The sequence below is a fragment of the Elgaria multicarinata genome, chromosome 9, assembly GCF_023053635.1.
Source record: "Elgaria multicarinata webbii isolate HBS135686 ecotype San Diego chromosome 9, rElgMul1.1.pri, whole genome shotgun sequence".
Taxonomy (NCBI): Eukaryota; Metazoa; Chordata; class Lepidosauria; order Squamata; family Anguidae; genus Elgaria; species Elgaria multicarinata.
The window spans coordinates 66,432,712-66,448,750 of NC_086179.1; the positions used below are offsets into that span (position 1 = coordinate 66,432,712).

Genomic DNA, 16,039 nt, shown 5'->3' on the forward strand with positions numbered 1-16,039 from the left:
AGGGCCAATTGTTCCAAATGATTTAGGTTGTCCATCTAGATAAATAACAGTGCTGGTTATAGCCAGTGATAATTCATCTTTGTAAATAGCAGTTCCTGTAAATTAAATATAGAAGTCATTGGAGGAGGCTTGAAGAGGATAAAACCTGTATTGGAGATAAAGGTCCCAGGAAGAAAATACTCTTTCCTTTAAGATATTCTTCAATGTAGTTCAAGTCACCCAAAATGGTTGAACATCAACAATGAACAAACGGAAAATCAGTTAAATAATAGAAGTAAGCAATAATACAGCTGCCAATAGGTAACCCCTTCTGGCCATTTGATATTAATTATTGTTAAAAGCCTGGGTAAACATGCTAGACTTGGTCTGAAAGATGATAATAATAATAAAATAATAATAATAATAATAATAATAATTTATTTATTTATTTATTTTTTACCCATCTCTCCCTCTGGATCAAGGCGAGGAACAACATAGAATACAAAAATATTTTAAAATACATAAAACTGATTAAAACATATAAAACCAATACATTGTTAAAATAACAGCCAGACTTGGGGGTTAAAATTCGACTGGGTAGGCCTGCCAGAAGAGATCAGTCTTTATAGCTTTTTTATATTCAGAAAGACTGTTGCTTTGGTGAATCTCTCCCGGCAGGCCATTCCACAGTCTGGGAGCGGCAGAAGAGAAGGCCCTCTGGGTAACAGTTGTCAATCTAGTTTTAGCTGGCTGAAGAAAATTCTTCCCAGAGGAACTGAGTGTGCAGAGCAGATTGAATGGGAGAAGGTGATCCCGCAGGTAACCTGGACCCAAACCATGTAGGGCTTTAAAGGTAATAACCAACACTTTATACTTCGCCTGGAAACTAATTGGCAGCCTGTGGAGTAATATGGTCACCCCTAGGTGACCAGAGAAGGTGACCAGAGAAGGTCTTTGGTGGTGAAGACCTTGGTTGGTGTGCAGACAGATTAAGCCCTAGTCCTAGACTCTGTACAGCACTCTTCCCCAATCTGGTACCCTCCAAATGCATGGACAACAACTTCTATCATGGCTAGCCAACATAGCCATTGGAGAACCCCAGGTTGGGAAAGGCTGCTCTAGGACGTTACAGGTCACAAATTACAGCAGTGTTTAAGTACTGGAGACATGTTCACCACATTCACTTTTATGTGGGAAGAGACACATTCAAATTATGCAACAATTCATCTGAAATTACAAGATACAAATTCACAGTGCAATCCTATGCATGTTTACTTCAGAAGTAAGTATCACTGTGTCCAGTGGGGCTTACTCCCTAGTAAATGTGTTTAGGAAAATAGCCTTAAGTTGTTTTCATCAGTGGCATAACCTTTGAATATGTTTCATTATTCCTTTGTTGCTGCCAATACTGTCAGTGAAATGATGTAGAATGCTGCATGTTGATGTCATCCCATATCTTGAGGCCACAACCCATGTGTGCATTTGGGAATTGCAGTGCAAACCTTTCTCATTTTTAAAGCAAACACTCAAATATTTCCCAAATGTCCCAACTGAACTGATGCACTACATATCTGTCAACAGCAACTGAAATAGCCAGAAAAAAATATTGCAAAGGAAGGTATCCTCCTAATGTTTCATGCTTCCCAATTCCCTGAGTGGTGAGAAATTCACAACGACATTATGATTTGGGGCTGAGGTTTTTGTGCACAGTGTGTTCTCCCATTCAAGCAGCATTTTTCCCCACCCCAAGACAGCAAAGGGAAGTCCCAAAAATATCTTAGGGATCATCTATACCTATTAGCCTTTTGAGAGGTAGGGGGAAGGATCCCGAGTTTTCCCGCTTCTGGGATCGTCTCCCAGCATCCATATGCCAGTGTGATGTCCCAGAAGGAAAGAGGGACATCCTGCATAGTGTTTTTTGTTTGGTTGGTTTTTAGTTTTTGAAGGAGACTTTTGCGCAGCAATGCAGGCGTGGTCATGCGCCAAAAAGTAAATCATTAAAAAAAACACCTGGGAGCCATCGCTGCAATGGCAAAGCGACTCACCCCTCACCCCCTTGCAGAGCTCCATGCCCGGTGGCAGAGCCCCACTATTCACAGGGAAGAAGGGACGACCCCACGAGCAGGTGCCACAAAGCCTGCAGTCCTCGGGGGTGGCCTGGGATCATGGAAAAATCAGAAAATTTGCAGTCCCAGTTACCTTGGGGAAAGTCACTGGTTGTCCCTGCTTGACCCTGGGATCCCCTCTGTTTCATTTGGATGCACAGGGTCGACCTAGAGACGACCCCGGGATATATGCATGGTGTAGACATGCCCTTAGATTCAGTGTGAGGAACTGTATAAGTACAAGAAGTCGAATGTATGCCTGCAAGCCCTTGTGCACACCTGAAGGGATGTCCTTGGATCATTGTTTGTATTTGTATCAGAATATTAGGAGTCCACAAATTATGTCTGGGCTTAGCAGGCAAAAAAGTATTTCTACTAGCGATCAAGAATATAGTAAAAGTGCCTCTGACTAGAGAGTGCCATTCCTTTTCTATCCAGCAAGTGATAACCTACTTATACCACAGAATCAAGAGGAGGGCTAATAGCCCAGAGGGCATTGTTCTCTATAACCCTAAATCTTCTGCCGCTCACTTTCTGGAAATGTAACTTTGCCCCAAAACAGCTCAGCAAGCATCTATTTTCATAATGTCTCACCTCTTTCCCAAAGAAATCTACTTGAAATGCAGTCCCACTCAGAGTCCAGTATTTTATTTTATTTTGTTTTGTTATCTTGGGCCATTTCTACACCTGCCTTTTTCCCAGGGATCATCCCTGTACATGCAAATGACACACAGGGGATCCTGGGAACAGGCAGGGATGATCCCTCCATTTTCCTGGGATAATCCTTAGGTGTAGAAAGGGCCTCAGTTCAATGAATGCGAAGAGAAAAGGTGTGGAAAAGGAAAGTGAGAGGGCGGTCAGTTGCGAGTTGGAGAATGGTGAAATGTTGCAGTGGCAGAGGCACTGAGGAAAGTAAAAGGCAGATTTGAAAAATCTACTGGAGGCTTTCCTGGCAACCTAATTTAGGTGCTGTCTCCCTTGGTATTCTTGCTGATCAAGATGAAACACTTTCCCAACCCTAGCTGCCCAGCAAGTGAGTTTATTGAAGGCTATAGAATGTAAATTGGGCCCTGAATAAGGAGATTCTGTACATGGGGAAAGAGTTTCTGCATCCCTGATTTAGAAAGTCCTTTCCAAGTTATCAGTGCCAAGTTGAGACATTTACAGAGAAACTGTTTCCATTAATTTCTCAAATGTTCAATATAATCATCAACTAGGTGCAATTAAGTATTTGGATTTAAGCCAGTTTGTTCTCAACCAGAATGAATGGCTTAAAATTTAAGCCCTAAACTGAAGCTCTTCAGTGTAAATCGTTTGTGACTTGTACCTGGTGGCTCTAAAGGGTTTCTTACTTTTTTTTCACACTTTCCAGGAAATTATTTGTAGTGTGGCAGATACTGCATACCACCTCACGCTGTCTTCCTTTAGTGCTTGAGTCAAAATTATTCTTTTTCTCAAAGCTTTATTTCCTTTACTCATTTTTCATTTTAGAAGCATCAGGCATTTTGTTAGAATGATTTTCTTCCATAAAACCATTGTTTAGCTTGTAAAAAAGGAGGCTAAGGGGAGACATGATAGAGGTGTACAAAATCTTGTGGAGAATGTGGATAGGAAGACATTTATCTCCCTCTCTCAAAATAATAGAGCCTGGGGTCATCCCATGAAGCTGACTGGTGGGAAATTCAGGACAAATAAAACGAAGTCCTTCTTCATACAGCACATAGTTAAATTATGGAATTGACTACCACAAGATGTAGTGATGGCCACCAATTTGGATGGCTTTAAAAGGGGGGTGGATAAATTTCTGGAGGAGAAGTCTTATCAATGGCTACTAGCCCTGATGGTTATGTGCTACCTCCAGTATCCAAGGCAGTAAGCCTGTGTGCACCAGTTGCTGGGGAACATGGGTGGGAGGGTGCTGTTGCACCATGTCCTGCTTTGTTGGTCTCTGGTCTATAGCTGGTTGGCCACTGTGTGAGCAGAGTGCTGGACTAGATGGTCTGATCCAGCATGGCACTTTTTATGGTCTTAGTATTTGGCCTCTCCTTGCTTTATCTTGGGTGGTATTATTATTTTTTCTAACTCACTTAAATCTATCTAATCTTTCCAAAGCATCTCATTAAAAAATATTGCCAGAATCACCAGTCAGTTTCCACTTTCTGAAAAATCTTCCTTGTTGGAGGATTTTTTAGAGTCAGCCAGTATTTTGCATATCACTGATGAATATATTAGGGATACTGAAGGTTTGATTATATGAGCAACAACACAATTTCAAGAAATGTCATAAGAGCTTAAGTCAGGGGGCTTGCTGGTTTTCGATGCATAATACTGATAACGAGCTTCTGTGGAGGGAATAAAATGAATATATGCTCCCTTTGCTATTCTTCTCATAAAGATGTATTCATTTATTTCTCTTGATCTTTTTCCCCCCCTTCTCACGGAAATAGCAAGTTTTGTAAATACCTTGTGTTGGAAAGCCCACCAGAAAGCTTAGTAAAATTTGCAGCATGAGTTTTCTGCACTCCTAGCTCATAGAACAATTTAGTGCTGAATTGAGATTGGTAACATACAGAAAGGCATAAAACTGGTTTAGGGACTCTTATTTGCTGCTTTTGTAGAACATAGAAAGGCCATGTTTAAAGTTGTCTTCTAAATCTTGATTTGTTTGCTGGCATACCTTCTAAATCCTGAAGCTATGATTAACTGTGCCTTCCTGGTTTGTTTCACAGTTCGTGCAAAGAGAAGAACGAAGCAGCAGCAATGCCAGAATTGATTGACTGAGTTTGGGCCATTAGGATAATTTGCTTGGGGTTATTTTTCCTTGAATTAGGCATGGTATCTGCTGAAACATAAGACCATGTCTGTTTGTCCATCTAACTCAGAACTGGCTGTTCTTGCTGTAGTCTATAGACTCCCATTTTATTCCCATAATGTGTTTTAATACAACAGCAAAAAAGAGGTGCCAAACCTATTAAAACTAAGGCCATAGCTAGACGGGGCTTTATCCCGGGGTGATCCCCGGGATCATCCCTGTGCGTCCACATGACACACAGGAGATCCCAGGATCAGGGAGGGATCCTCCCTTGTCCCAGGATCTTGCCCTCCCCTTTAGGCCCGTTTTTTCCGTGGTGCTCCTCGTGAGGAGCCGGGACCCACGCACAGGGCGCAGAGCTCCTCAGGAGTACTGTGCCCATGGGGGGTGGGGTGAGGGGAATGGGTAATTTTTTAAAAAAACAACACTGACCTTTTGCGCATGAGCGCTCATGCGCTGCTGGCTCTTTAAGAAAACAAAAAATGGCGGGCACCACGCCTCTCCCTCTGAGGTCGTTGCGCGCCGCGTGTAAACAGAGGGAGAATCTCACAATAAAAACATTGCGAGATCTTCACCCCTCCGTCTCAGACTAACAGGTAGGTCTAGCTAAGGCCTAAATCTGACATGAGATATCTCCATGAGATGTGTCTAATACTGTATTTATTTTAATGTAAGTTATATTCCTGAAATAGCTTACCTAAACTGGCATCCTTCAGATATTTAGGACTTCAGCTCCCATCAACCGAAGACAACATGGTTAATGGTCAGATATTCTGGGAGTTATAGTGCAAAACATCTGGAAGGCGGCAACTTGGGGACGGCTTCTTCAGAGTAACATACAAGTACTATGCAATGCAAGGTTTAAATGATAGGGAGAAACATAATTCGGTAACCTCCCAGAAAGCTTTGTCTATTAGGCAGCATAGAAATGTAATGAATACTTAAATAAAATGAGCATTTTGTTAGCAATACCACAGGGAGACCTTTTTTGTTTTTAATTTAAGCTCACAATTGTGATCATTTATTTGCACCCAGATGCTGATAATGGAAGGCCATATCATAGCAACAGAAACTTTCCAAGCTAAATTTATCATGGGTTGTGTTATGCCAAAAGATAACCCAGCTGTGTGAAAAATTCTCATGGTTACAGTTTTAACAAAACCTTATAGAAGGTTAAAATGAGAATATGGTTGTGAAATGTTTTGCTGCCTTACGTGGGGGGGAAATAACCTCGCTGTAGTGATATGCTGTAGATGGGATTCCCAGAAACTCCTACTGTTCCAAATGCAGTTGCCAAGGAACTGACCAAGGCAAGCCACTTGGGACATACAACACCTATCTTACAAGAATTTCAGTTTGTTTGGCTTCTGGGCCCAAGTCAATGTATTGGTTGTGGTTAAATGGCCAGCAGCCTTTTACTTAGCTACTACTCATCTGATCCAGTTGTAGATCCAGGTAGGGCTCTTCTAACTGTTCACTTGGTCAGCACCTGCTTTACCCCAAATATTTATTCCTCACTAAATACTGAGCCAATTCCTCTGTCAGTTACAGGCAAGATTCAACATTACCTCAAACAACAACACATCCGTTTACAAACAACTATGCACCAATACACAACCCCGCAACATATGTCAACTTTATACTGTCTCCAAAATATATATTTTAAATCCAATCACAGCAACTTTACTTTTCTAAATTCAGTGTCCATAACAATGGACATTATCTACCAAGGATTTGGGGACTTTGAAGTGAGAGCAATGCTCAATGGAGTTCACTCTTTTGGCAGTTCTTAATTTTAAAAGGAAGTGGGAAAAGACCCAAACAGTACCTGGGGAAAGGGGGGAACCTGGGGAAAGGATTTAGAGCAGTTTCATCGAAACTAAAAGATGGTTAGCAAACAATCCTGAATCATAGTTCTGGCATTTTTCTGCCACACTCATGATAGAAAACTCAGTCCAGGCACAGATCCAATTTTAGTCATTTTCAGCTTGGGTTACTCAAATGAAGGATTCTAGGCATCTTAAAGTAGAGACAGTTGAAATAATTAGACCTCAGTTTTAGTGTGTGTGTATTCTACAAAGGAAGGTGTGGCAACCCCCCACCCCCACCCCCACCCTTCTTGTCTCAGTATCAAGTAAGCACACAAAAAGTACTTTAATTTTACTGTCCCTTTGATTCACTCTATCTCTCTGCCATGGCATGATAAAGTGGTCACTATTACTGTCAAATGAAGATGCAAATAGGGGAAGAAAAGATTTAGGAGTGTGAAATGAAGGCAAGAGGGCCCCTGAAATGAAATCAAGAGAGACAGTGAAATAAACATGCAGTGATATTTCTTTACAAAAATGATAGATGAGAGAAATTGAGTTACGCTTATTTTGGAATGGGAGAAAATAATTGCAACCTTCTATCAGGAAACCACAAAGACCTTTATTGATCTGTTGTCCTCGGGATATGTCTAGTAATATTTAATAAAATAAACAGAGACAAATAACTCCTTCAAGGCTCTGTAACTATAATCTCTTAATTTTTAATAGAATTGTTTGGCAAGATTAAAAATACCACATTTCCTGATCTTACAGAGTTGATGTGACTTGTTTGAAACACTCACACATTAAAGAAATGGATTGCACATTGCAAGTAGGTACAATATAACCCAATTGTTTTTCCTGAGGAGAAAATATATATGGTTTCCCCATTTATTTAATATCTCTTGCAATATTATACAAATTGCCTAATACATCAGAGTCTCTACTTTTCAACCTGAAAATAAATTTGTTCTCATCCAAAACTGAGTGGTACAAAAGCCAATGGAGATAACTGAATCTGTGTGCTCTCTCTTTCTCTCTCTCAAAAGAGAGAGAGAGAGAGAGACGTCAAATTTATTTCTTGTGTAGACAAAACAGCATATTTCCCATTACAAGGGCCTAGTGGAGTTGATTGGATCCTGGGATCAAACTGCAGGTGAAAGCAATGCTGAATCAGCTAGGATTCAACACCTTACTTCTTTAGAACCATCTTGACTGCTCTTTTACAGCCCAGAATTTCCCTAATATCCAAGCTTCAATGCTAAACAATGGTGAAGTATGGTATCCCCCCAAAGCTGCCATCCTATGCACACTTAACTGGGAGCCAGTCCCATTAAACAAAGTGGGACTTACTTTTGAGTAAATATGTGTAGGGTTGCACTATAAATTGACAGCACAAATTAGCAATGGTCATTCTTTAGGTTTGCCACCTCTCATAAGACAAAAGTAGAGCTCACCTCCCAAAGAGCACAATATAGCATTGTTTGCTTTTGTTCACAGCTTTAAACAGAAACAATGCTGAGTAACAGGTGCAGGATTTTATTTCCTCCCTCAATTTTGTTCTACATATAGTGCCAATCTTCATCTATTGATCCTGCTGTTTCACTCCAGTTTGGGATTTTGTCTGCCCCATCCATTTGGAGAAGAAAACACGCACCTTAACCGGAGCTGCAAAACTACAAAAATATATAAAATAAACAACTATATCATAATCACATAGCTACTTATGACACAGATCTGCCAATTCAACATGGCATGTAAATCATTTTTAGTTATAGCTTTGTGTTTATAACACAATTAGTTGTAGTTTGGGTTGCATTAGGTTGTTCTGTGTTAGCTGATATTAAGTGTAGATGGTACTGCTTGGTAGCAAGGGACTTTTTACCACGTGCAAATAGTTGTACGCCTTAGATTAATAGAGTGTTTTCTGTAGCTTCTGCTTCACCTCACTGGATTCTGCCCAAGTTCATTTTTTTATTTCAAGGCCCTACTTTATTTTATGTTATGCATTCAACTCATTCTTTTTGTTCATCCCCCCTTCCCCTCACTCACACTCTCTCTACACGCAAACACACAACACAATTTTCTAAAAGGAGTCTGCATTTGGCCATGAGGAAATAAAAATGCCATGCCTGCTTTTTACTGTAAGGGCAAATCATGCTAAAAGTAGAATGAGCATGTAAGAGTACATTCTAAGATTTCTATTGATTGGTCCATTCAATGGGGTTGTGCATATGTTCATTCCCCCACCCTCCTGGCCTGTGTTCACTGCTTGCCCCTCTGACTTCAACATGTCCAATACCTGCAAGTTTGGTGGGCCTAGTCATGTACAGCCCATCCATTCTGTTTCAAAGCTGGTGGATTGCACCCCACAGAGTCAAACAGACTCTGATTTACAAACACATTTCCAAGTTTGTATTTAAACAAAGGCTTCTCTACAGAGTTCTCTCAGACTGTGGCCCCTCTCTTCTTGGTCAAGAAGCAGCGGGTGTTGCCCTTAACTACTTCCTCCCAGGAAGCACAACCCATTCAGGCTGAATCCAGCTGTTCTCTCATACTGTTACATCCCTTCTCTTTTGAGAAAGAAAATAAAAACGAACTGAAATTTCATACATAGGCTTTCAGACGTGCAGGTCCCGTAGTAACTCACCCACTTCAAGTGTTGACATCCTTCAGCTGCCATCTTTTATTCTGCTCTCCTGTAGACTCAGGATGTATCCTTGCTGCAGTCTCTTCTTCTATATTCATGTTCCTTGGACTATCCTTTGTTGTGTCCCGTATTCCACACATTATCTGGTCCCTTATCAATATCTTCAAAATTGCAATGGGCTGCTAACGTCTTTAAACTTGTCCAATATTCTTCAATGGCTTCCCTTGTTGCTTGGTCACATATGAAAAAGTGGTATCTTTCCAACATTTCATTCTTTCTGGGGTTGCAGTGGGCATCAATGCAACCTATTAATGTAGCCAAGGTACAGTATATTTAGGGAATGTTTGCACACAGTTTCTCACTTTTCTCCCCCTTTCTCCAATCAAATATAGAAAGAGTTTCATTTTTTACAGACTCTTTATCTGCCATCACAATACCCACCTAGAGATTAAACTCCTCTTTCCAGGTTTTCCATGCCTGGGTTAAGTACTGAGCTCACAGGCTTAATGCGCTTGGTGGCTTCAGGCCCTCCATTTTCACCCTCTCTTCCTTTCTCTTTCTCTACTCACAGTTTGCTTTGCTTTTCTGTCTAGGATTCAGTCACTGCTGCCACCATGTTTCAAAGTTGGTGGATTGCACCTTACAGATTCAAACAGACTCTGTTTCAAACAAATTTCTAAGTTTTTATTTAAACGAGGAGTTCTATAAAGAACTCTCTGAGGCTGTGGCCACTCTGTCCTCATGCCAGAAGCAGTGGGTGTTGGCCTTAACTACTTCCTGGTTTCTCCCAGAAAGCATTCCCCCTCCCAGCAGTTCTTTCATATCGTTACATATGCATTCAGATTTAGGACCTCCCAATATCAGGAAGCAGCTGTACTCCCTTTTGTGCAATCCACAAAACACATGGGCTTTGGTGGGTGCAGCTATGGGGTACATTAACATTGGGAAGTCAATGGGTGCAGTCTCTTTCCCCCTATATATTTACTGAGTGCAGGTGGGTGAACATGTGCCCACCTCTAAGATCATGATAACTCTTATTTAGGTATTTTTGCCTTAAGTTAAACATTACATATTACCAGAGACCTTTATTGATACAATTATTCATTCAACTCAAGTGCTATCTTGGCCAAGGGTAGCAACCTATTTTGGTCACTATTTCATATTTTGCTTAAAATAAGTAGCACCCTTTTGGTCTTGGTGATCTGTGTGCTGTGCTTTAAAACCTAATACAGAGGAAGTAGACAAACTACAAAGAATGCATGGGGGCATTATATGTATATCTGAATCAATACTATTTACTTAGTGCTAATGCACTAACCTGATTACAAGAACTGATGCAGTGGTAATCAATATCAAAAGTGAATAATACTATGAATGATCTCTGAAAAGAAAATGTGTGATGTTTTTAATTTGTATTAGCTAATTACATCAACATTTGTCTCTTTTTACCTTACGTAATGCACCACTAGTATAATCATTAGTTTCTCCCTGTTGTTTTATCAGTAAATTAGTATTACGAGTTTCTGGAAATATTGGATGCTAAATTTATACTAGATGTCTTATTTTATTGCTGTTTATTTTGTGTTTTGAACAACTGTGTCTATTGATTTGAAGGAGTCTGGGACTGAATTTCTGTTATTTAGGAGACGGATCCAGGATCTGCCTTCCGTTGACAGAAGAGTTTGGCTCATGGAAGGTGCCTCTGCCTAATATTCAGGGATTCCTCCCCCCCACTCCCCGCCCCACTGCTGACCCTATTCCCTGACCCTCTCTGTAGTATTTTCAGGGCACTGAGGGAGCTGCAGTGAGATGGAGGGATGGGGAAATCTTCCTGGTAGCATATTTACATGTGGCTAAATCTGGTCCCAACCCAGTGTGTATATTGAAATGGGGACCCTCACTTTCCAAGAGCTCCTATTGCCTATTTTAAAAACTCAAATGGTTCATAAATTAGGAGCCTTATCAGGGTAGGGAGGCAGAGCTCAGGTTAAGACTTACTGTTTGGTATTCAGTGTTTACTGCAGCTTTAGATAGTTAAGTATTTACAAGTTGAAAGTTAAGCATTCTTGCAGAGTTTAAACAAGCTGCAACTCGTGCTATGTATCATATTAAGAATAAAATTAAATTAGACACGAGGCTGTACATCTACTGCTGACATTTCAGGGTTAGAATCCTGTCGCCATAATTTTAATTGATTTTTTAAATTTGATGTTTAATTTTTGATAATTTACAGATTATTATAAGCAATGCTATCCCCTGCTTAAATAATAAAGCTTATTTGTGAAGAGGAGCTGGGTAGAAACCACAAAAATGCTTGACTTATTCTCTAGGAGTCTGCAGGAACAGCATACAGCCTCAGATAATATAGTCTTCTTCCAATTTATGTTTTATGCTGAATAGTTAAGATTCCAATCACATGACAGATAAATTTTACAGTGATGCTTAGTTATCATAAATATTTAGCAGCTACTTAAGCTAGATTTTTGATTCCAACTCAAGCTTTATCTCAGGAAACCTGAAATGTTTATATATGCACACTGATAAATTCGACTAGCTTAAAGTCAATGGGTCTACTCTATGCAGGACTTCCATTGGACACTGCCCTTAGTTTACAGTGTGTTGTAATTATTGTGATAGGCTTAAACGTGGAAAAGCAAAATTCAAATCTCTATTCAGCTACAAATTCACAGGGTGTTTTCAGACAAAGATAAGCTTATTTTTTTTCCTTTCTGATTGTATTTTTATTTTTATACTGTGTTGCTTTTGCGTAGACTACCTTATGTACTTTTATAGAAAGGTGGGGTATATTTTCATTAATATTAAAGACAGAGCAATACGTTTTCCAGCTTACCTCACAACAACCCTATGAGGTTAAAAGTAAAACTGGGGTCTGAGTTCCTTGGAAGACAAAATAAACTTATATAGACATAGACAACTTCAACGTTTTCCAAGTTGATTTTAAAAAAAACCACTTGGAGACCTGTATCATGAATCGTAGATGCAGATTTACTTCCAGCTAGCCACAAATTATTGTATGAGCAAGTGAAATGCAATTTTATTTCACATCCAGTTTGGACCTGAATTAAATAATGGCCTGTATCTCATCAAATTCCAATTCAGACCTACATCAGATAATGTTTTTTTCTGGATGAGTCACAGATGGACTTCGTACTTTCCCTTATGTACATGGAAGAAAGAAGCAACACCGAGCCACATACCAGTAGGGGCCCTGCTGAACTACAATATTTGTGAGATGTGTCACTGAAATTTGGCATTGGATTTAGGAACATTTAATCCAAGGATAATGGCATTTTCCCTGTTGCCAGCTAAGTGAATAGTTTAGGGAATCTGTGGGGTGCAGGAGAACTGAACTTGAGTTCTCTAGACAATGGGTAATAATAATAATAATAACAACAACCCACCTCTCCCTCTGGATTGAGGCAGGGAACAACACTAAATACAATATAATATAAAAAATTAGTTTAAAAAGCATATAAAACCAATATTTATTTATTTATTTATTACATTTTTATACCGCCCAATAGCTGAAGCTCTCTGGGCGGTTCACAAAAATTAAAACCACAATACAACAACCAACAGGTTAAAAGCACAAATACAAAATACAGTATAAAAAGCACAACCAGGATAAAACCACGCAGCAAAATTGATATAAGATTAAAATACAGAGTTAAAACAGTAAAATTTAAATTTAAGTTAAAATTAAGTGTTAAAATACTGAATGAATAAAAAGGTCTTCAGTTGGCGACGAAAGGAGTACAGTGTAGGCGCCAGACGGACCTCTCTGGGGAGCTCATTCCACAACCGGGGTGCCACAGCGGAGAAAGCCCTCCTCCTAGTAGCCACCTGCCTAACTTCCTTTGGCAGGGGCTCACTGACAAGGGCCCCTGTAGATGATCTTAAGGTCCGGGCAGGTACATATGGGAGGAGGCGTTCCTTCAAATAACCTGGCCCCAAACTGTTTAGGGCTTTAAATGTCAATACCAGCACTTTGAATCAGGCCCAGACCTGGACTGGCAGCCAATGAAGTTGTAAAAGGACTGGCGTAATGTGATCTCGCCGGCCAGTCCCTGTTAGTAAACGGGCTGCCCTGTTTTGTACCAGCTGAAGCTTCCGGACTGTTTTCAAAGGCAGCCCCACGTATAACACATTGCAGTAATCCAAACGAGAGGTTATCAGAGCAATATTAAAATAACAATCACAGCATCTTAAAATTCATCTGGGTAGGCCTGCCGGAAGAGACTAGTCTTTATGGCTGTCTTAAACTCAAAAAGAGCATTAAGCTGACAAATCTCCTCCAGAAGGCCATTCCACAGTCTGATAAGCCTTTTTATCAATTAAGCAATATAGTTATTATTCATGGTAAACTGACTGGCAAGATCTTAAATAAATGGATTAAGCCTTAGAGGTGGCATTGTTTTCAAAAATCATTTTAAAGTCTCTCTTTTCCCATCCAAAGACTAATTTTGCATTCTTAGAGTAATTAAATATACAATTAATGTAGTCATTATAAAGAGAAAGATATAGTCTTTGAATAGGTATCGAAATTTACAATAGCTCATAAAGATAAGTCATGGTGTTCATATTTTTCTTTTGCATTGGTTAAGAAAATGACGACGCATTCTGTAAAGGTGTACATGGTAGTTGCCACCAAAAATTGATTCATTCTGGCCGAATTTTAAACACAGCGTTGAGTGAATAAAAAGAATATACCCATTTGCTGTTACACATACCTGGTGTCGCATTTAAATATTGGCACACACTCACTAGGTAGCCTTAAGCAAGCCGCTGTCTCTCAGCTTCAGTTCTCCCCTCCCTCACTCCAGGCACAATATTCAATATGGGGGGGGTCTCATAATACTGAATCATGTACAGGGTAGTTGTAAAGATTACAGCTAGATAATGCATGTAAAGCACTTTGGACACTTGAAAACACTTTACCATCCTCCCCCAGCCTCATGCCCTCCTGATCATAGAATAATAGAATAGCAGAATTGGAAGGGGCCTACAAGGCCATCAAGTCCGCTGGAGGAAGAGATTCCTGCTCCCTGCTCCAATGCAGGTGGATTCCTGCTCAGTGCAGGAATCCACCTGCATTGGGGATGATGTATTGGTCTACCACTCCCATCATCCCCAGCCAGCATGTTAATGGTTAGGGATATGGAAATTGTAGGCCAACATATTTAGAGGGCACCAGATTGAGGGAGGCTGCACACTATAGATGATGATAAATCTCCACATACCATCAAATCACCACGAGAGAGTTCCCCAACCCTCCAGAGCAGATTTGGGTGGGGATGGGGTGCAGGAGGGAGAAGGAATCTCTTCCTCCAGTGGACTCCTTTCTGCTGGTCGAATGATACCATTGGACACAACCCATGGAACAGGGTGGCTGGAATCCGCAACAGGAAGCACTCTACCCTGCAATAATTCAGTACTGACTAAGCAGCAGGGCGAAGTTCAAGTTTTCTGAAAAGTATCCTACTTTTCCTAAAAATATATATATCTTAAAAGTCCCAAACACAAAGTAATTTATGCTATGAAGTGTATTCAGATATTTTAGCCTGATATATAATTTTAATAAGTTGCTGAGTAAGCATGCCTGTTGCAACAATATAGCCAATGCCCTGTTAATGTTATATCTCTAGCGTCCTAATGTGATGTGACCTTACACTCTAACAAGCTGAGGCAAAGCTGATGAACATTAACATTTTAAAAAACTTGGTTTCAAGATGAAACTTGAAATAACATTGTTTTTATTGGTATTCTGGTTTGCTATTAAAATGCCTGTTGCAGAGGTCTGAAGAATAAAAGGACACCTCTGCATTGGATCTTCAATACACAATTAATCATGTCATAATCTACCTTAATTTTTAAAGAAATCCTTCAAATTAATAAACAATGAAGAAAAATAAGCTCAGTATTGATTTTAGAAGACAGTAGTGTTTTGTAATTTTTATTCTTATTGTCTACTGCTCCATTTCATATTCTAGAACTGAAGCATATCATATATACTTTCCAATATTAAATTGCTTATCGACAGCTAAATGGCCCATTTTTATTATCTGAAACAGAAGATGGGGGCATCAATAGTAACTGAATTCTTAGTTAACAGATTACCATTGAATTGTCAATATAACATGGATGTGTTCTTTTTCTAAGGACTAATTTATAGTGTATTGTTTTAGGAGTAATTCACCAGACGAGAAAGGCATGCATACCCTGTCAATGACTTGGAGGATTAAAAATGAACACATAATCTATTATGGAATAGTTATGACAATATAAAAGAGCATTGCCAAGTGTAAATTTTAAATAATGGGTGGTCAAAATATTCCCAGCCTAATTAAATTTACCTAGTTAAGCATTTTTTATTTGGCTTGAAGGAATTCAGTGGAGAAAAGCAATACTTTTCATTTTTAAAAGCAAGTGTCTAGGATTTATCACCTTATCTATCCCCTGCAAACATTTTCTAAAAAGGCGTCTACAAAAATATTTTAAAATCTACTTGTTAGGGTTATCATATCCTATGTATGTTTTTTTGTCTTAACATGCATGGGATTCGTAGGGGGATTTTCTGGTGGTGTTTTTAATTTTTAGAGGTACTGAACATAGGCTGCTTGGAAGCTTAAGTTCTTGCAATACCTTACAACAGTACTCCTTAAAT

General features: G+C 39.6%; 1 protein-coding gene across 4 annotated transcripts in view; it reads left to right on the forward strand.

The window, feature by feature from the left end:
- Window positions 1-16,039, forward strand: part of MET (MET proto-oncogene, receptor tyrosine kinase) — a 107,174-nt gene that overhangs the window by 25,243 nt on the left and 65,892 nt on the right. The window lies entirely within an intron of this gene.